The sequence below is a fragment of the Panthera tigris genome, chromosome D4 (assembly GCF_018350195.1).
Source record: "Panthera tigris isolate Pti1 chromosome D4, P.tigris_Pti1_mat1.1, whole genome shotgun sequence".
Taxonomy (NCBI): domain Eukaryota; kingdom Metazoa; phylum Chordata; class Mammalia; order Carnivora; family Felidae; genus Panthera; species Panthera tigris.
The window spans coordinates 3,051,207-3,071,983 of NC_056672.1; the positions used below are offsets into that span (position 1 = coordinate 3,051,207).

Genomic DNA, 20,777 nt, shown 5'->3' on the forward strand with positions numbered 1-20,777 from the left:
CCTGTGGGTGCAGGGCATGATGCTCAAGGCACCCCTGCCCCTGTGCTGTGGGTGGGGCCGGGGTCACGGGCGGGTAAGTGCCGGCCTTGACCTCACCGGGCTCCCAGCAGGGGTGGGGCCATCCCGGCTCGGGCAGTACAGCAGGGCACAGAGGGCATCTGGGGAAGCAAGGAACCGTTGTTCACAGGGTCTGAGTCAGTGGCTGGGTATGAGTTTGCGAGGGGAGCCAAAGTCACACACGTGGTACCTGTGTACAACACGGTACATCTGCACACACAACGTGCACGCACACGCCCCACCGTGCACATCAGCCCTCCACTATGCACACACACCCCCATGGTGCACGCGCAGTCCCCCCCCACCCTCACCGTGCACACGCACCCCCCCCACCCCCCCGCACACGCACCCTCATGCACATGCGCACTCCTCCACCGTGCACGTGCACTCCCCCGCCTCACACCGTGCACGCACGCTCCCTCACACTCACCCTCATGGTGCACACGCACTCCCCCCCACACCCCCCACCATGCACCCGCACACGCACCCTCACGTGCATGCGCACTCCTCAACCGTGCATGCGCACTACCCCCTCACACCATGCACGCACGCTCCCGCACACGCACCCCCACCGTGCACGCACGCTCCCGCACATGCACCCGCACCATCCACACGCACACCTCACCGTGCACAAAGTAAGAACACCCACGCCCAGAGGCAACCCACAGCACGGCGCATCCCGACACAGTGGCGGAGCCAGTGGGAGGTGCTGTCTTGTCTCTCCCCCAGGATAACCCTGCTGCCTGTCTGATGCCTCGTCCCTCAGAGACTATTTCACTTGCTCAAAAACCTGTGTGCACAGAGGGGTAATCGCACACGACGCGACAGTTTCCGTGTCCCTTTCTGCCTGGCTCTCCCTCCCATCGCCACCGCACCGTCCCCCTTGCCGCCCCTGGCCGCACTATCGTACGTCCACCCGGACCGCCCTCCGCCCAGAGGCCACGAGAAACGCGTCAACGTGCACGCGCACTCATGCGACGCCCCCTCGTGTCACGGAGCGCAGGGAAGGGGGTTCCTTCACCAGCACGGAAACACACGGTACGGCTGCTACCCGTCAGGTGCTGGCGCACGGGTCGGGGGCGGGGGGGGGGGGGGGAGGGGGGGATGGACAGTCCCCAGAGGGGCCCCGCTGATGGGGAGTGACGCAGAGCAGAGCGGAAGCTCGATGGAGGAAGCACGATCATCAATTCGTGCCGGGACACTGGAAGGTCATAAACGTGGACTCCACTCCCTCGAACACCTCATTCCACGTCGTACAGAAGCACCCTAGACGCGCTCGAGGGCTGGACCCAAGTACACAAGACGATACGGTGCGAGCCAAGCAATCAAGGGACAGCCGTGTGATCTGCCTCCCAGACGCCGGGGCCAGAAGTCGTAGAAGACACACAGACACAGTCAAGCGTAAAAGGACTTGATCCTGATGATAAAGGACACACCGACGACAGCGAGCAGCGAACAGCAGGGCAGGGAACAAGCGTGTTCGAGGCGGCAAGGGATCACCAGTCCCTGTAACAAACAGCCCTACAAATGGGCGACACAGACACAGCCCGGGAGGAACAAGAACGCAGAGACCCTACCTCACCAGGACGCAGGGACACACGCGTCACGTAGCAAAGCCGCGGCCACGTCCCCTGCACACTGACAGTCGGACAGACCCCGCACGCCCACTGCTGAGAACGTCAGGCCAGGCTCAGGGCAGGCGCACGTCCTCACGGGGAAAAGACCAGCCGTTAGATACGCTGGCAAACCTCTCTGGCAAGATCTACAAAACAAAGAGACACACGCCCTGACCCAGCGGTCCCGCTGCCTGAAATCCACGCACTGAATAACAGCCTGTGCGTGTGGCCAGGGTATTTAGGGGAGCACTGTTTATACTGGCTGTGTATACTGGCTTCTTTTCCTGTGGCAGCTCGAACAGAGGACCGCAAACTGGGTGGCTCAGAACAACAGAAATCTATTCTCTTGCTGTTCTGGAGGCCACGAGTCTGAAATCGGTTTCACCGGGCTGAGATGATGGTGTCAGCAGGGCCGCGGCCCCTCCACAGGCTCCGGGACGGGACCCTCCCTTGCCCCTGCCAGCTTCTGGTGGCTGCCCGCATCCCTTAATCTGTGGCCACTGGGTTAGTCGGGGTCCCCAGAGGAAAAGCATCGGCAGGACGTGTACACGTAAAGAGATTTAGTATAATAAATCAGATCACGCAGTCATGCAGGCTGATCGGCCCTGAGATGTGCAGTCGGCAAGCTGGAGACCCAGGAGGATAGATGGTGTGAGTCCCAGCTCCAGTCCAGCCCTGAACGCGGGACAGAACCACGACCCAGCCCCAAGCAGCCTAGCAGAGAGGGCGTTCTCCCTTACTCTGCCTCTCTGCTCCATCCAGGCCCTCACCTGATTGGACAAGGCCCACCCCCACTGAGGAGGAGTCTGCTTTCCTGGGCCCTCTGATTCGACCGCTAATCTCATCCAGAAACACCCTCACAGTCATGCCCAGAAGGCTGCCAGACCAAGTACGTGGGCACCGGCGGCCCGTCAAGCTGCCACCTAAAACCAGCCTTTGTGCCCAAACCACTCTAATCTCAGCTCCTGTGTTCACGTCACCTTCTCTTGTGTTTCAGCCTCCTTGCCCGCCCCGCCACCTCCTCCCAGAAGGCCACTGTGATGGCATTTCAGGCCCACCCGGCAACCGAGGGTCACCTCCCCACAACATCCATAACTGAATCACGTCAGCATAGAGCCTGTTTCTAGACAAGGTGGCACTCAAGTTCCAGGGCCTGGGACGTGACTTCTTTGGGGGCCACTCTTCAGCATGCTACAAGGGACCACAACACCAATCCCGGAGCCTGGGTGGGTGGCTCCAAGTGGGACCCGGTCCAAGTTCACGAGGGAGCCCGGGCCGGTCAGTAATCATCCCCTCCCCCAAATACGGCCGAGACCACAAGACACACGAACTCTCCTCTGTGATGAACACAACCTGGCCCCTCCTGGTTTACAGTGAGGCAGCAGCCAGATGTGCCTGCAGAAACGAGGGCCCCGCTTGACCCAGAGGTGGGGCCGTCCATGCCCCTGGGTGGTGACTTGTCCTTCCCGGGGGCGGGGGGACAGGCATGAGGAGGGTAGGGTAGGAGGTCTGCACTGGAGGAGGGAGGTGCCTCCTTCCTAAAGCCACTCCTGTCCCCAACCACACAGGCTGCACAGACTCCGAAAACCAGGCCAGGGCTCCCCATGGGTGGCCTCTGCCTCTCCCACACTCCCAGCCCTGCTTCCAGATGCCTTGGCGGCCAGCACCCCGCAGAGCTCAGTGGGTGCCCTTTAGGACCTCTGCCGCTCCCCCCGCCCCCACCCGGCGCACAGCCACCTGCTGAGACCCCTGGCGCCCCACCTTCGTACCTTCGTGCACCTGACCCGTCTCTCCAGTTGTGGTGGGGGCTCCCCGGGGGCTGGCCCGTCCCGCGTCCCGCACGGCCAACCTCGGCTGATGGACGAACGGATGAGGCTTTTCCCCAGGCAGGCTGCCCACCCTCCGGGAGACTGGCCCTCTGCCCCGGCTGGTCCGCCGACACCTCCTGGGGGAGGGGGGGGCTGGCCTCCACTCTCTAGTCGACCGGCCAGACCTAAGGGCATCCTTGACCCCCACCCACCCCAGGCTCCACCTTTCAGCAAGAGGCAATCGGGCCATCGTCCCAGCCCGGCTGCTGCACCCTCGCCTGTGTCTCCATCCTCTTTCCAGACCACCTCACGGCCTCCTACGCGGACACCCTGCACCCCAGGTGCTCCATTCTCCCCGGAAGCCTGCGGGCCTTTCCAAACTCTTGGCTCCACGGCTCCCATCTCAGGGCCCCCAGCGCCAAGAAGCCCCCAGGCTCCCCACGTCCTCTGAACACAGGAGGCGCACTGCTGCCTCAGGGCCTTTGCAGCTGCTGTCCCCTCTGCCTGGAGCGCTCCTCCCCAACCCAGGCATGGTGCTGTCTTCCCTTCCTCAGCCGCCCTTCTCAATGAGGCTCTTCCTCTCCGCACCCCTCCCCACTGGATTTCCCTCCCGTGCACCCCGGACCATCTCGCTGCCCTGCACGGGACTGCAGTGCAGACAGGGGGTCTGCAGGGGCCTGTCCTCCCCCCAGGGGGGGGGGGGCGTGGGCATGCCATCGGGACACAGGACACTGGGGGTGGGGCCCCCGTGGGGGCCGCACTCCGCCCACGCCCAGTACACGTGCCGGCAGCACGCAGCAGGGCAGATGTGACGCCCCGAGGCCGGGGCACGTGGATGAGAACGTGTTGGACGCACCAGCTAGTCATTTAATGAAAGGCTCGTTTCACTGGCTCTGCCCGTGTGCATGACAGCATTGCCACATGCCCACGCTTTCAGAGGAAAACGGGCCTTTGTGGGATATAAATAGCCCAGCCAGATGTGGGAACGCCCACGGGCCTCTTCCCGGGACTCCCGCGGGCCCACAGCGGCCCCCACGGTGGCCCCCGTCAGCAGGAGCCCGGGAAGCCCATGCAGCCGCACATCTGGGGGCAGGACAGGGTTAAACGGCGGTCCCTCCGTCACCGCCGCGTGGGCTCGGCTCACCAACAGCTGCGTGCAGGATACAGCTGGCGGGGGGCGTCGGGCCACCGCTCCGCACGTTTCTGCGTCCACGGAAAACAGGGATACGGAGGCTTGGAGAACAGGGAGCCTGGGGGGCCTTTCGGGGCCCAAGCGCGCTCGCCAAGCAGAGTGCTGGGTCCCCCGCGCCAGAGAAACACAAACGAGCGCCGAACCCACTTGTCTGATAAGGGCCGGCCATCTGTCCGTAAATGTCCACGGAAATGGGGAAACGGTGGCACTTAACGCGGGTCTAGCGGTTTTCTCAAAGCCTGAGTGTCTGTTTCTAGTCAGGGCCTCCCAGCCCCCGGGCCGGGCCTGGCGGATGCAGGAACCGAAAGAAACGGGGTCCCCCCTGCTGGATCCGTGCTGCCGACCAAGACGTCCGGTGAGCCACATTCAAGCCAAGTGTGCGGTTTCAGATGTTTCCAGAAGTCACGTTGAAAGGGTAAAAACAAACAGCTGAAGTTAGTTCTTACAGTGTCTTTCACTCGGCCCAACGCAAATCCGAAGACAATCACAAGCAACTCACAGCCACGAACAGGGTACAGAACAGCCCCTCCTGAGCCCAGGTCTTCTCAGCCTGCGGCGCATGTCCACACCCGCGGCTCTGACCAGCCACACGTGGACCGCCCGCGCCCGGGGGGTGTCGAGGGCACGGGTCTGAAGCACGAGTGAGTGACCCCGACCATCCGAGCCTCGAAGCCAGCCTCGCGGACGGCCCGGTCCCTGCTGTCACGGGGAGGACACCCCAGCCAGCGGTCAGCGACTCACAGAGGCCTCCTGGGTTCAGGCCGCGTCCCCCGGACCCTCACCACGGATGGGCCGCAGCGGGAACGGGAGAGCACATCCGCTCTGCGTCCGCACAAGGAACTCACGAACCGCTCCAAACTGGAAAAGCTGATCCCTTAAATGAGCTGATTTTCCACCTCGACACACATTCTAGAATATGCTTTTAAATCTTCGTAAGCATTTCCTTTTAATTTGCCTTTTGCAAGCAGACTACGTACAGTGTGAAAGGTAACGACGGTGGGGGTTTCCTGACGCGGAAGGGAGCTCCCTGGGCCCCCGGAGGCAGGGAAGGCCTGGCCAGGATCCCTGGGACCGCAGAACGCTCTCTCCCCGAACGTGGTGCAGTCCACACGACAGGCTTTCTGAGGAGGATGTGGTGGGTGACTTAAACATCCCACAGATGGAAAACTTCTGGGGCTCCCGCTCAGGGCAGACACATGTGCACGAGCCTCTAACCCAGGGCTCCCCGCTGTCAGTGGGAAGCATTTTCTAGAAGGAACATGGCCAACGACCGTCCGGGACCTTCCAGAGGCCTGTGTTAGCTATGGATGAGGATGGGACACGGTCAGGTGTTCACAGTGAAACTCCCTTCCCAGCAGACCCTCGACAGCTTAAACTAACAACGTCCCCAAAGAATTAAATATATAAGGGGACATAAAGACCACAGTGCCACCAAATTGTGGGTGTGTGTCCTTCGGGCCGCCGTACCTCGTCCACTAGCCAAGGGGACAACGGGGACGCCCGCCAGCCTCCACGAGATGTGCCCACACAAGAAAGCTGTCAAAACAAACCTGGGAAAGCTGCCCCGCCCCCATCTGCCTCCTCCCGTGGGGAGCGGCCTGTGCACAGAAACCATCTGTCCTCAGCCTCTCTGACCCGGGAGTCCCGCTGCCCCTGGGGCTGACGTGTGTTTCTGCAGCAGCCGTGGGTTAGCGGGTTGGATTTAAGAGAGGGTGGGGTGAGTTTCAGCAACCCGCCTCTCCCAGCAGCTGGCCGGACTCGGTTTGGTCCGGACAAGCCTAGAAACGGCTCGGCCACGCTGAGTTGCAAATCCCGGAAACTCAGCTTCTCGCCGGTGTAGACGCCGGGACGCGTGGGGAACTCTGCTCCATGACTCCGACAGGGTGCCTTCCTAACTCCCAGAGGGAGGGTCACGAGCCCTGTGGTACTTGTGTCTCCCGCAAAGCTGGGAAGCGGACACCCACGGTCTCCCCTTAAGCTAGCACGAGCAGTCACGCGGCCTGGAGATGCCTTTCTCTGGGGCACACCTGCATAACGTCAGCCCTGTTTTCCCTACAAAACAGGTTTTTACAAGATGACAGAATGCGTGAAAAGTGAAGGAACGGGGCGCCTGGGTGGCTCAGCTGGTTGAGCGTCCGACACTTGCTTTCGGCTTAGGTTATGATCTCATAGTTCGTGGGTTCGAGCCCTGCATCGGGCTCTGAACTGACAGCACGGAGCCTGCTTGGGATTCTCGCTCCCTCTCTCTCTTGGCTCCTCCCCCACTCATTCTCTCTCTCTCTCTCTCTCAAAATAAATAAACTTTTTTTCTTTAAAACCTGAAGAAACCAACATGTCCTAAGATCCCGGGCTTTGGCTAACGGCGACGCGGGTCATTCAGGGCCGCAGACTAACACCGCCCTCCACGGCCGCCTACGATGCAGCCACAGCCCGCGCTGAGCGGAGGATGTGCCTGAAGCTCACGCCAGCCGTCTGTCCTCTGAACAAGCCGGCCCGACTCACAGACAGGCTCCGTCTCCCGGAACGCTGAATCTACTCCGTGGGGTTCCCCGGGGGCTTTCTCTTCCTGCTCCAAGTCGGCACCCCCCGCCCAGAGCTGCCGTTTTGCAGAGCTGGGACAGGCCCGTCCCCACGTCCCCACACGGCTGCAGGAGCGGGAAAAGCCAGGGTCGCGGATGACAGAGTTCAAAACCCGCCGGTCCCGCTAGGGCGAGGGCCCACGAGTCAGACTAATCGTGACTCGGGCCACTTACAGGTTCAGCCCTCACCAACTGGAGGCTTTAAATAAAATCACGCTTCATGTTGAGTCTGCCGGGAGCAGGGGGTGCAGGCGGCCCGCAGCCTTCTGGGGACAGGCCAGGCCACGTCCCGGCCACCACCACGGGGGCCAAGACCGTTCTGCGGCGAGGTTCTGCCCTGCTCGGCGGCCGCGTGTGGCTACAGCGCACGCCCGTGGGCTCCGAACGCTATGGGATTTCTTTCTTTTTTTCAGATATATTTCTGTTGTTGGCACTGAGCCCTCTCCACAGCTGTGAACCTCTCACACACTATACGCCACTGGTCACGGGAAGATGAACCAGTGTGCACTCGCCTGGGGGGGCAGAGCCCCAGCCAGGACGGTGACTCAGTTTCGCCCAGGCGACAAGATGGGGAAAGCCCACGTGGGAAGCTCACCAACCCCCTCCCCCCCACCATGACCAGATTCTCAGCCATGAGAAATCTGGAGGGCACTGAGGCTCAGCCAAGGGCAGGACGGTTGTTAAAAGGTCGTTGTAAAAAAAATGACATGTGAAGAATGTTATTTGACTCATTATTCATGAGGAACCAACGAGGTGTTACTTCTCTTCGAAGGAGAAGTGGAGAACTGGGTGGGGGAGGGCAGGGGGGGTGACTGCCTAATGGGGACGGGGCTCCCCTGGGGTGACAAGTGTCCCGGAACCAGACCCAGGTGGAGGTCGCCCCACGCTGGGAATGTCCTGGATGCCCCTGGGTTGTTCACAGCAGCGTGGTCCATTTTATGTTATGTGAATCTCAGCTCCATAAAACATTACGTGGAGTAAAGGAATATACTGGAATGATCTCCGACAGGCCCAGAATGGCTTTTCCCAGGGGACGGAGTCAACTGTGCGGCCAGAGGACAGAATTCATCTGCATCCTGCCAAGGAGGGCTGTCCTTGTGGCTATTGATTTCTTGCATCGCACCAAACTGTGCAAACACTCACCCCAGAGGCTCCCCCAGAAAGCTGCTCCTTCCCGAGTCTCAGGTCGGGGGTGGGGAGGGGCGGGGCTTTGAGACCTGGGAGGAAAGGGGTCTCCAGCCAGGCGATGGTGCAGGGGGAGATGGGGAGGGGTGGGGTCGAGAAGGACTCCTGTGTTTCTGCAGGGGAGTTGGGGTGGGGAGCCGGGGACCAGCCCCTCCCCCCGCCTTGAGCTGCCTGGGACCGGACACATAAAAGGCTAAATGGCATGAACAAAAGACAAGATCCCTCTTTCTCACACAAACACGGTGGCGGCTCAATGCCTTCTCTTCCCGCCAATCTGTGACTCTCAGCCGGGTTACATCTCTAAGAGCCCTGACAGCAGAGGGAGGGCTTCCCCTTCTGTGAGACCACTGCCAGGGAAGCCACATGCGTTCGCCCGGGTCCCCACACCCCTAAGACCTCGCCAGCGTGCGTGCATCTGCCCAGACACGCTGACGGCTACGGACTGCATGACAACGGTGAGCACGCTCCAGCGGGGCACACGCTCACCCCGGAGGCCGTCTGGGGAAGAGAGAGGTCACTCCTGTCCAGAACACACACAGGGTCTGGCCGGGACGGCGGGGGCTTCCTCTGTGTGGGGCCACGCTCAGGAACGTCCGTGTCGGGGCCCGAGCTGGTCGGTGCATGCGGGCACCCTTCCAGGACACAGCCAGACGGCACCCCTCACCGCACTGTGTGTGCTCATCCATACCCGGAACGGGGCCCCCACGGCAGGTGCGTGCCCGACGGCCAGTGCGTTCCCACGAGTTCCGTCCTCCTGGGATGCTGAGGGGGGCGGCTGCCTTCTGGGGTGTGTCGGAGGGCGCTGACAAATGTGAATCCGACGTCAACGACTGGAACTTTCCTCAAGATGGGGCTCTGTCTCCACGGCCCCCAGCCCTCTCGTTACTATGGAACCACGAGGTTCTAAAGGCACAAGCTCCAGAAAGCTCGGCCTTACGGCGGGCTCCCTTCCTCTTTAACAAGCAATCACAACACAAGACTAAAATGTCGCCGACCTGCTGGAAAGAAGGTGAATTATTAATCCCCAGAGTTAACCGCACGTGGCGTGGGCCCTCCTCTCCTGGAGGGACCGCCACCCACGGCCCTTGCCTGCTTCCCTCCTGGTGGCCACGCATGGACGCGGACACGGAGCCCCTTCCTGGGAGCGTGTGCCCCTCACGCACTTCCACACCCTCTCGGTCCTCCTGCCCGTCTCCTGAGACCTCAGACCCCCGTGGACACCCCTCGAGGCAGCACGCCGGCATTCAGTGCCTACAATTCAGCCCCGAAGACATGGGGGCTGTGGGCACCAAAGGAATGCCCCCTCTCCCCGACGCTCTCGGCCAAGGAGCCGATGTTAATTTCTCTCCTTTCTGCACTTCCTACGGGAAACGTGCTACCTTAGAATAAGGCCGGAAATCACACCCAGAAGGGTGGTAAGTCGTATCAGCTGCTGTAGGGACAAGGTCGCAGGGGGCGCCCCGCACCCCGCACGGCCCTCCCGGCGCCCCGCCTGGAACGTCCCCGCCCCAGACGCCACACACGCAGCCTACAGCAGACGGGCGGCGGGAGGATGCACCTGCCACGGGACAGTGAGGCCAACGGCGGCCCAAACCCAGCAACCAGGGTGGTCGCCCGGCCGTGAAATCACGTAGGAAACCGCACACGCACGCAGGACAGCGCTTTGGCGTGCCCGGAGCGGTCTTTCCGCACGCGCAAAACACGTTCCCTCGACTGCTTATAAATCCCTCTCCTACTCTAAAGCCCCGAGACGCAGACTGTTTAATTAAATGAAGCAAAATTAATCTTGCCCTGTGAATCGCTCCCCAGCTCTGACCTTTTCCCTCATATAGGAAGATGCTACAAAGGTCTGTGTCCTCCAGAACTCACGTGTCAGATCCTGCCCCCCAACGTGATGGCGTCAGGAGGCGGGCCTTTGGGAGGTGACAGGGTCGTGAGGGTGGAGCCCCAGCAGAGGGACTAGTACCCTCTAGAAGAGACCCCGGGAGCCCCAGGTCCCCGCCCCCCCCCCCGCCCCCATGTGAAGATGCAGCGTGAATGAAGCTTGTGACCTGAGACCTGGAAGCAGGCCCTGGCCCAGCCGGGCCAGCACCCTGGTCTCAGGCCTCCAGCCTCCAGAACCATGAGAAACAAGTCTGTGTTGTTCAGAGGCCGCCGGCCTGCGGGGCTTGGTTACAGCAGCGAGAGCGGACTGAGACAGCAGCCCCAACCCACAGCCCGTCAGCCTAGAAACGTCTACTCTAGGGTTCACGAGGCATCCCATAAGGGAGGACATGCTGTGGACACCCTGGTTCCTGGCCCTGCCGGGTGAGCCAGCACCACCAGCAAGCTCTGCGTGAACCCGGAGAGAAAGCTCCATGTGGACTCACTTTGCCAGGGTTTCAAGAGCAACCCAGCTTGTGAGCCTTGATTGGAAACGGATGAAACAGGAACTGATGAGCACTGTAGCCACCGCGCCCGGAAGGGTCCCCTTGAGCATCATGAACCAGGCGCAGAGCATCCCCCGTCCTTTGGGGAGACTCTCCCCGGGAGCAGCCTGATGCTTCTGGAAACACACGAGGACGTGCAGGTCACTGGGGGGCGCGTATGCACTTTCTGCCCCTGGGCACCAAATGCTGCCCCAGCGGCTTAACAGCCTTCCTGTTCCTCCTGCCGCCCCTCACTTGCTACTCCCGGGGGACATCTCGAGGGCCCAGGGAACCGCACTGAGGGAGATGGGGCAATGCCCCCGGCTGCGATGACGCCTCCTTCCAGAGGCTGCATTTCAAACACGAGATCGAATATGCTCCCATTCCCAGTATCTGGAGAAAGAGGGGTTATCACTGCGGACTCCAGAGACACACGAACAGTTGAGGAAATGCAGGCAGCTCTGTGCACACACGGCCCACACCGTGGAGGGGATACCCCGATTTCTCAGTAACCGCAGACGGCCAGAACTCACCCGCGAGGAAACAGACAGCCTGCCCGGTACCGTAAGCGCCAAAGCATCTGAATTCACGGTGAGGAACCTTCTGAAAAAGCCATCCCCAGACCCGGATGGGTTTACCGGCAAGTTGTACCAAACATTTAAGGAGTAACAGCCATTTCACACAATCTCTTCCAGAAAACAGAAGAGGAAGAAAAGGTTTCCAACCTACATGAGGCCAGGATTACTCTGATAACAAAACCAGACGAACACTGCACGGAAAGACTGCCGATCTGTATCCCTCACACACAGATGCAAAAATCCTCAAGAAAATATCCATAAACAGAATCCGACGTGTATGTAAAGGTACGCCACAACCAAATAGAGTTTATCCCCGGACGCGAGGCTGGTTCCATATGCAAAATCAGTAAATGTAATACAGCTTGCTGGGAGTCGAGTCCACGTACGAAAAACCACCTGAGTGTATCGACTGATGTAGAAAAAGCCCCAGAAATAATTCGGTGTTCACTCACGATAAAATCAGCGAGCGAGGCACAGAAAGGCGGGGACCCCACACCCTGATAAAGGGCGTCTACGAAGAAACCCCCAGCCAACAAGGACCGCAGTGGGGAGACTGAACGCTCTCCCCTGAGACAGGGACAACTGGATGTCCCCTCCCCCTGCTCCTGTCTGACTCTGCAGCAGAGGCCTGGCCAGGGAAGGGGGCAAGAAAAATATATAAAATACATACAAGTCAGCAAAGATGAAATAAAGAGACAGAAGGATTGCGTCTTTTATTTTTTTCCTCTTTTGTTTTCTGGAAAAGATTGTATGAAATGGCTGTTACTCCTTAAATGTTTGGTACAATTTGCCGGTAAAGCCATCCGGGTCTGGGGATGGCTTTTTCAGAAGGTTCCTCACCGTGAATTCAGGTGCTTTGGCGCTTCTGGTACCGGGCAGGCTGTCTGCTTCCTCGCGGGTGAGTTCTGGCCGTCTGCGGTTACTGAGAAATCGGGGTATCCCCTCCACGGTGTGGGCTGTGTGTGCACAGAGCTGTCTGTGGCATCTCCTTATTATCTCATGTTGGAAAGCCTAAGGAATCTCTAAAAAGGAGCTCTCTGAATTAACAAGAAAGTTTAGCAAAGTCACAGGACACAAGGTCCCCAACGTGAAACGAGCCCTTAAACTGCTAAACTGAACTTAACCTCAATTAGAACGCTATGTTCTGTAAAAGATCCGGTTACAAGAATTAAAAGACAAACTACAGAAAAAGTACCTGCAAGTCATGTATCTGATAAAGAACTTGTATTCGGAACACGTGACAAACTCTCAGAACTCGACAGGAAGAAAACAAACGATCCAGTTAAAACATGAAGGAAAGACCCCAGACAGACACTGGGTCGGCGTGGATGTACAAACGGCAAATGAGCACGTGGGAAGATGGCCAACGTCATCAGCCATGGGGACATGCCAATGAAAGCCACAATGAGACACACCGTCCACACGCGGGGATGGCCGAAAAGGCAATAAGTAGCGACACCAAGTGCAGGTGAGGATGTGGCGCTACTGAATGGTTGCTGGGTCTGCAGACTGAACAACTATGCCGTCGTGCCGTAAAACGCTGCAACCACTCCAGGAGACGTTCTGCTGCTTTCTGATAGAGTAACACACGCGCTTACCCTATGATCTAGCAATGCTACTCCTGGGCATTCATCCCAAGGAAACGAAGCTGTGCCTTCAGAGAACCCGCAAGTGTTCAAGCACGCGATGGAATGCTATAGTGAAACAGATGCGCTGTCCCTCACGCAGCACGATGCTGAGTGGAAGGGGCCAGCGCGGAAGGCAACCCACCACGTGGCTCCACGTATTAGCTGTTCCTGAAAGGTTAACTCAGGGACCGAGAAGATCAGGTATAGTGGGTAGTTATGGGTGAACACAAAGGGAGAGAACAGGACAGGTTGGGGAGGGGGGTATGGAACTGTTCTGTGTCCAACCATGGTGGTGGTCACACAGACCTATACAAGCTCTAACGCTCATAATAGAACTGTACCCCTCGGGGTGCCTGGGGGGCTCAGCCGGTTAAGCCTCCGACTTCGGCTCAGGTCACGATCTCACGGTTTGTGGGTTCGAGCCCCACATCAGACTCTGTGCTGACAGCTCAGAGCCTGGAGCCTGTTTCAGATTCTGTGTCTCCCTCTCTCTCTGACCCTCCCCTGTTCATGCTCTGTCTCTCTCTGTCTCAAAAATAAATAAACGTTAAAAAAAAATTTTTTTTTTTAAATTTAAAAACAACACACACACCTTAGTCACAAACGCGTTACTGCTGAAAACTGTTAACCGTCATCCGAGCTTTTGGCGAGTCGCAGGCACGGACCACGGATCACCGTGACACATATCGTGATAAGGAAAGGGCGGGAGATACCGTGGGACGCAGGGTTGCCACAGACCTTCAGTCTGTAAAAAACGCGGTATCGGCAAAGCACACAAAAATAAAGTGCAGTAAAAGGAGGTGTGCCTGTGTGCACGTGGGATTGTGATGTTTCCAGAAACGCTTTCGTTTCTTAGCCTGACACAGAAGGACGAATACTTTGTAATTCCATCTGTTCGAGGTCCCCTGAGGGTCAAGCTCACAGAGACAGAGACACGGTGGGCGCCAGGGGCTGGGGAAGGGCTGGGGACTTATTATGTAATGTGGACAGAGTTTCAGGAAGATGAAAAAGTTCTGGGGACAGATGGTGGCGGTGGTTTCACAACAATGTGAACGTCCTTAATGTCACCAAACTGTACCCTTGAAAATGGCTAGAGGGGCGCCTGGGTGACTCAGTCCGTTAAGTGTCCGACTTTGGCTCTGGCCGTGATCTCACGGTTCTTGAGTTTGAGCCTCGTAGTGGGCTTTCTGCCTTCAGCCCAGAGCTTCAGAAACTCTCTCCCCGTCTCTCGTTCCCCACCATCTCTCTCTCTCTCTCCCTCTCAATAAATAACTAAAACTAAAAAAAATGGCTACAATGGCAGGTTTACAAAACTGTAGTTGCATAAAAATAAAACAATACAGCGAGTCGTAAAAGCAAGCAGGAAAAGACTCGAACGGCAGCTCTCGCTGGAGACGCATCGCTGTTCTGTCCAGCTGGCAGGCTCCCTTACGCACGGGACGGGGTCTGTTCACACGGTCACCAGGACCAAAGCAGAGACCGGTGGTCACTCTGTCCAGTCCTCTGGATTTTCAAAGACTCACTCTTTGCTCCCTACAGGAGGCAACCAAAACCTAAGTAAAACACATCCGAGGTCTGACGAACCAGCCTGCACTTTCAGCCATGACTGGGCGGACCAGAACACGGAACCTCATGGAGACAGACACACACGGCCACAGGGACTCCGGGAAGATCAGTCCGTGACAGATGGTCGGACCCTCTGCGTCCTCTCCTCCTGGGGCTCTCCCCAGGGGAGGGGGCAGAGAAAGCAGGCGGGTGGTGCCCCCACCGCAGCAGGTCTGGACCCCCAGCAGCCACACCGTGTGGTGTGGCCCACACTCCAGATTTGGAAACCCTGCAGCCACTTTGTAGACCCACGGGCGCCAGCCTCTGGGCGTGAGCCCTCCTGTCGCCCCACTGGCTGCCGAGCAACTTAGCCCCAAAGATGGGCAAATGCGAACTGCACCATACGGACCCCTGGTACCAAGAACCAGCGACAGATAAACACAGTATGACTCATTCATCAAGCCTTCTGCAGGAATCAACCTCCCCTTAAACTCTGCGTTGGTGCCCGAGTCAAGAAATCGCGTCCTTTTAATCCAAATAAGAACATCACAAACATTGTGCTGGACACACAAACATAAACCGATCCGAACGTCTCCAAGTTCTTCATTTCCAGGAATACCCGCCCTGCGTACACAGAGAGGGCCCAGCAAATAATCTCTGTAAACTGCATCTGGTTCCCTCCTTTCCGGGGGCGAGGCCGCTCTCCCCGAAGCCTCCCCGCAGAACCCCAGCTTCGCAGCACGTGGACCAGCTCACCCACAGTCAACCCCTCCAGGTTTTACCTTGCCCAGAACATCCTGGCCGAGGCTGGGGCAGAAAGCATGGGAACCAGCAGGCACGTGTCCGCACAGACGTGTGTCCCTCAAAGAGGAGCAAGACTCAGGAAGCATTTTCACTTAATTTGCCCCGTTCCTCCTGCTGAACCTTTCCCGGTGAAATGTGGGGGCTGATGTCAGGTCTCAGGTCTGTCCCGGGTGTGCCCCCAGGGGTGCCGGCTGTGGAGCCCGGATGCCCCGCCAGACCACCCTGGAAAACTCCAGAAGGCACTCCTGAGAGGAGTAGCCAGGGCGTTAGACCTTGGGGGCAGGCCTGGAGCTGCCGTCTCGCTCAGGCACCTGCTGTCACCATCGGCCCCCGTCCCCCGGAGCCGGCACATTCTAATCAGCCCCCCGCAGCGGGCAGGGGCAGGTTCAGGTGCCCATGGGGCGGCCCACCAGCCCTGCAGAAGGACCAGGGTCCGCGCCCGTGGACCCCAGAGCAGCCACAAACATGTACACCCAGGCCGCCGGGAAACAGGGAGAGCAGAGGCTTCGTGGGACGCTTCTGAGGCTGGGGCACGTGGCGCCCACACGGTGACCTCGCAGACCCAGGAGTGAGGGGGGCCTGTGGACCTGGGTGTCGGGGGACTCTCCTCTCTGAGCCTCAGCCCATGGGGGAGCCGAGACACACGCCGAGCGCCGGGCCCAGAGAACTGATGCTCGTTCCTGCCGCCCGACCCGGGGTCGCGGCCCCGACACCTGTGCCCGCCGCTCTGCCTGCCCCACTGAGCCCCTCCAGGCTCCGGGACTGGCCTCCTCCCTCTGCCATCCACTCTCTCACTTGCTCCCCTCCAACACCCACCTGATGGAAGAGAGAGAGAAATCACCTCCCTTATCGTTTTGGGGGCGCCCGGAGCACCGCTCCCTGCTTTCCTCCACTTCTCCGCCAGGCGGGGTCAGTTCCAAACCCACAAAAATGGCCAGCCGTGCCCGCCCCAGGACACCACACTGCTTGTCTTCTGTTTGACCCTGATTATTTATCGTCAAATTAGTAGGCTGGTCAAGAGGCCGGATAAGAGGGGGCCAGGAGGACAGGAGGACAGGAGGCCAGCCTCCGAAGCTCACAAGGGGAGGGGACAGAAGGGCAAGACCTCAACCCAAACAAAGGTTTTTCACAGAAAAAGAAAGTACCAGAAGGCACAGCACCAAGGCCTCCAGCTAGTACACACCCCGCCCGTGTCCAAGCAGAGAGTGAGGCGTGTTCTCGAGGCTTGCCCGTGTCCACACGGGGAGTGAGGCCTTCGGTTAGTACACACCTCCCCGTGTCCATGTGGGGAGTGCGGCGCGTTCTGGAGGGAGGCGGACAGGAATCATCCCCAGAGGCTCACGGGGAGGCCCTCAGCGCCAGCCCGAATAAGCTCAGGCCCAGGGAGGCCCCGGGTCAGTGAGCGCAGGCTCGGCCTGCTCCCAACACCCACAGACAAGAAATGTCACCTTCTTCCACGCCGGGGCTGGCTGCTCCCCTGGCGTCTGGGGATGAGCCCCGGGTTGCACCCACTCAGGTAGGTCATCCCCGGTGAGCACCCCGAGCAAGCTCACTCACTGTACCTGTGGCCTGCCACGGGGTTGAGGCACTTGGGGATACTGATTGGTGCAGTGGCTAATTTTATGTGTCAGTCTGGCTGGACCACGGTGCCCGATACTTGGTCAAGCAATTCCAAGGGCTTCTGGGGAGGGATGTTTTGATTGGAGTTAACATTTAAATCAGGAGGCTTTGAGTAAAGCAGATCACCCTCAAGAATGTGAGTGGGCCTTGTCCAATCAGTTGAAGGTCTTAGCAGAAAAAAGAGTCCCTCCCCCCTCCCCCTACACACACACACACACACACACACACACACACACACACACACACGAGGAGAGGGATTCTGCCTCCAGGCATCCAGGGTGTCCACCTGCTGGCCTGCCCTGCAGATTTCAGACTTGCCAGCCTCCCCGATCATGTAAGCCGCTCCCTAAAAACACATTTCTCTCTGCTTCTTTCTCTCTACACACACACACACACACACACACACACACACACACACACACAGAGTCAGTTCCTTTTCTCTAAAGAACGCTGACTGACTGATATAATGGGACACAGCCTTCCAGATGCCACCCAGCCTGAGCCACCCCACTCCCAAGCAGAACCTCACCCCTGTGAGCACCCGGCGCCCCATGAACGGTTCCAGGAACAGGCGCGTGTGTGAACCACAGGGGACTCACAACCCAGCGTGTGGGCGCACGGCTGTCCCCCAGAAAGACATGCTGCATCCCGTACAATGTCGAGATCAATTCTCTACCACTCCGGACAAGCGAGAGGCACTAGGCAAGCGGGCAATGAGTTTTATCATGGGGCTAAAATATAATTGAGACGGACGAAAACAAGTTCCACGAGCCTCCTAACAGGCAGACACCCCTCAACCTGTGAAGGCCTCTTCCAAGGCAGTCAAGATGTGCTGCGCACTAATTTCCAGGAGCACACACATGCCCGCACACACATATGCCCACACGTATGCACACACACACGCACACAGCCAACGACAAACACCAACTCCTTTCTCTGGGCCCCACCATCCACGGGGCCCAGCCCGCACAGCCAAGGCGGACCGAAGCCTGCCAGAGAGCACTGGACATGAGGGGCTCTGTACCCTCGGGACACCCCACCCCGATGGGCCACAGGGAGCAGGCAGTGGCCCTGCTGATCTCCAATCTGGACTCGTCTGCGTCTGTTAACTTCCAGGTGAACTGCCTTCAAACAGGCTTTGCTTCTGGGGCGCCTGGGTGGTTCAGTCGGTCAAGCGTCTGACTTCCGCTCAGGTCATGATCTCCCAGTCTGTGGGTTCGAACCCCATATCAGGCTCTGTGCTGACAGCTCAGGGCCTGGAGCCTCCTTCAGATTCTGTGTCTCCCTCTCTCTCTGCCCCTCCCCCCCCACTTGAGTTTTTCCCCTCTCTCCCTCTCTCAAAAATAAACAAACATTAAAAAAAAAAAAACAGGCTTTGCTTGCTTTCCCAGAAGACTCTTTCCTATAAGAACACTCACCGAGGTACACGAAGAAAAGTGGTCAAGGATGTGGCAGACTGGGAAACTCCCAAATCTCCACCACGGGGGAGGGACGCCAAGCGCAGGGCCCTCACGGCGCCACGCACGGCTTCCCGGCAGGTCTCCGAGCACGCTTGTCTACACCACAGCGCCGCGCCCTCCAGGGTGTGACCACACCTTTAGGAAACCGCCATGTTGTATGAACGCACGTGTACACACACACACGTGTGTGACAGGGAAGACACACGTGTGTGACAGGCCAGAACTCTGAAACGCAGCTGTCAACGGCACACACCCTGGGCCCGAGGAGGCGTGTTCTTGCTTCGTTTTCCAGATAAGAAAAATGTCATTAAAATAAAGGAAAAGTTAGTCAGCATATCTGACTTCCTGTTCACACCAAAAATTCAACAAGTGTTTCTGCAGAAACGCCACTTAACAGAAAAGGCCCCACCGGCAGAGATAAAAACTCGCATCAGAAGACAAGAGGCCCTTTCCTGTTTCCCCTCTGAGTCAATGAAAAAACAACTGACACGGCAGCGACTTTCCACGGCGCTCTCGCTCATAGAACCCCCCCGCCCCCCGCCGGGTGCAGAAGGCAGCCGCGGTTTCCATTTTCCTGCTGATAAAGCCCCGCAGAAATACATCCTGGAGAAAGTGAAGGGCGGCCAGCCCGGGGCCACCAGCCCCACGACCGTCTCCCTGGCCTTCTGGTGGGCGACGGAAGGTCGCCAAGAGCACCCACCCAGAGCCCGTGGACGCGGGTCTTTGCACGGGAAATTAGGTCAAGATCAGGGAGTTACGATGAGAGCATCCTGGGTCATCGGGGTGGTCACCGAATCTACTGACAAGTGTCCTGACAGGAGACACGCAGGGGACAGACACAGGGGAGGTGGCCGGCTGAGGACGGAGACACAGGCTGTGGGCCACGCGAAGGGACGTCTGGAGCCTCCGGAAGCTGGAAGAGGCAGGGAGGACCCTCCCCTAGGTCCCCAGAGGCAGCGTGGCCCTGCCCCCACCTTGATCTGGATTTCTGGCCTCAGAACTGGGGGGGGGGGGGGGCATCCATTTCTGTCCTCTAAGCGGCCACGTTGGTCACGCCTTGCTACGGCGGCCCAGGGACCACGCGTGTGCGCACGTGATTCCGGGAGGCGTGGGCACAGTTCCCTCTCTGCCGGTTCACCAGAGGCGGGGAGCGTGCGGGATGAACTCACAGCATCGCATTCCCGGCACCTGTCAGGGCCACGCTCCACTCCTCCCGGGGCACCCGCACCACCCGGCCGCCGCCCTCTCCCAGGAGCCCGTGCCTCCGCCACTCCGCGGCACGACCGAGGACCCCCGACCCTGAAACCCGCGAGGGCTCGCGGCTCCGTGGGCCACAGCAGGGACATCCGTCCGGGCTCCCACGTCTGAGGCCCCGGCTGGGAGATCCGCCCGCCGAGGGCTGCGGTCCGTGCCGGCTGGTCCCCTCGTGCGTCAGGCAGGCCCCGGCAGGGAGGGCGCGGAGGCCAGGACCGCCCGCCACGCTGTCCCCCACGGCGTGGCCTTCACGGCACGGCAGCCACAGGGCCGCGGGCCCCTCGTGTGGCATCTCAGTGCTCCAGGCTCTGAGCGCGCACGAGGCCACAGACCCGCAGGGAGGACAGAGACCGCGGGCCCGCACCGGCAGCGACGGCGGAGGTACAACCGCAGCTCTCGTCCCCACGCAGCGCCCTGCGGCTTCTGCGCGAGTCCCCACTCACACCCGCCGGCCACACTGTAACGGCCACCCTGCGGGCGCGGAAACGGGGACGCACACAAGCAACGGGACAGAGCCAGGGGGCAGGGCGACACGCGGGGGTGTGCGTTGCAGAGGCCACATGGAGCAAAGCCCAGGGGCGTTCTGGGCACCGCATGGCGGGGCTCCGTTTGGAGCAAAGCCAGGCTGTGTGCATGTTACCGTAAAGCGTGCAAACCTCTCCCCGCGGAGGGAGGTGGAGAGAGAGGGAAGCAGGGCAGTCGGATGGTTCTGCGGCTGCCCCTCTCCGTTGGTGTGACCTTCCCTTGCATTTCAAGTCAAGCCAGGAAGCGGGGACAGGCCGCCACCAAGCTGGGCAGGGGATGCACCACAAGGCGGCGTGGGTGGCCGCGGGCAGGGGTGGCTGGAGGGCGGGGGCCCCTGCTGGGGGAACGAGCTCTCCTGCTGTCCGTGGGCTGCTGCTGCTTCTTGCTGCCCCAGGGCAGGATGGCCAGGAGGAGGTCACTCTGAGGGCGAAGACGACGACCCAGGCCGCGGCCACGTTCCCCTCCCAAGACCGATCCCCCTTCGTCTCCGAGCACACAGGCGTCTGCACCTTCCAGGG

General features: G+C 59.6%; 1 protein-coding gene across 1 annotated transcript in view; it reads right to left on the reverse strand.

Annotated features, from left to right (window-relative positions):
* Nucleotides 1-18,695, reverse strand: part of SEMA4D (semaphorin 4D) — a 76,752-nt gene extending 58,057 nt beyond the window's left edge. The window contains exon 1 of the mRNA XM_042965287.1: nt 18,439-18,695. The gene's annotated coding sequence lies outside the window, so the exon portion shown is untranslated. The remainder of the gene's footprint in view (nt 1-18,438) is intronic.
* Nucleotides 18,696-20,777: the final 2,082 nt, after the last annotated feature.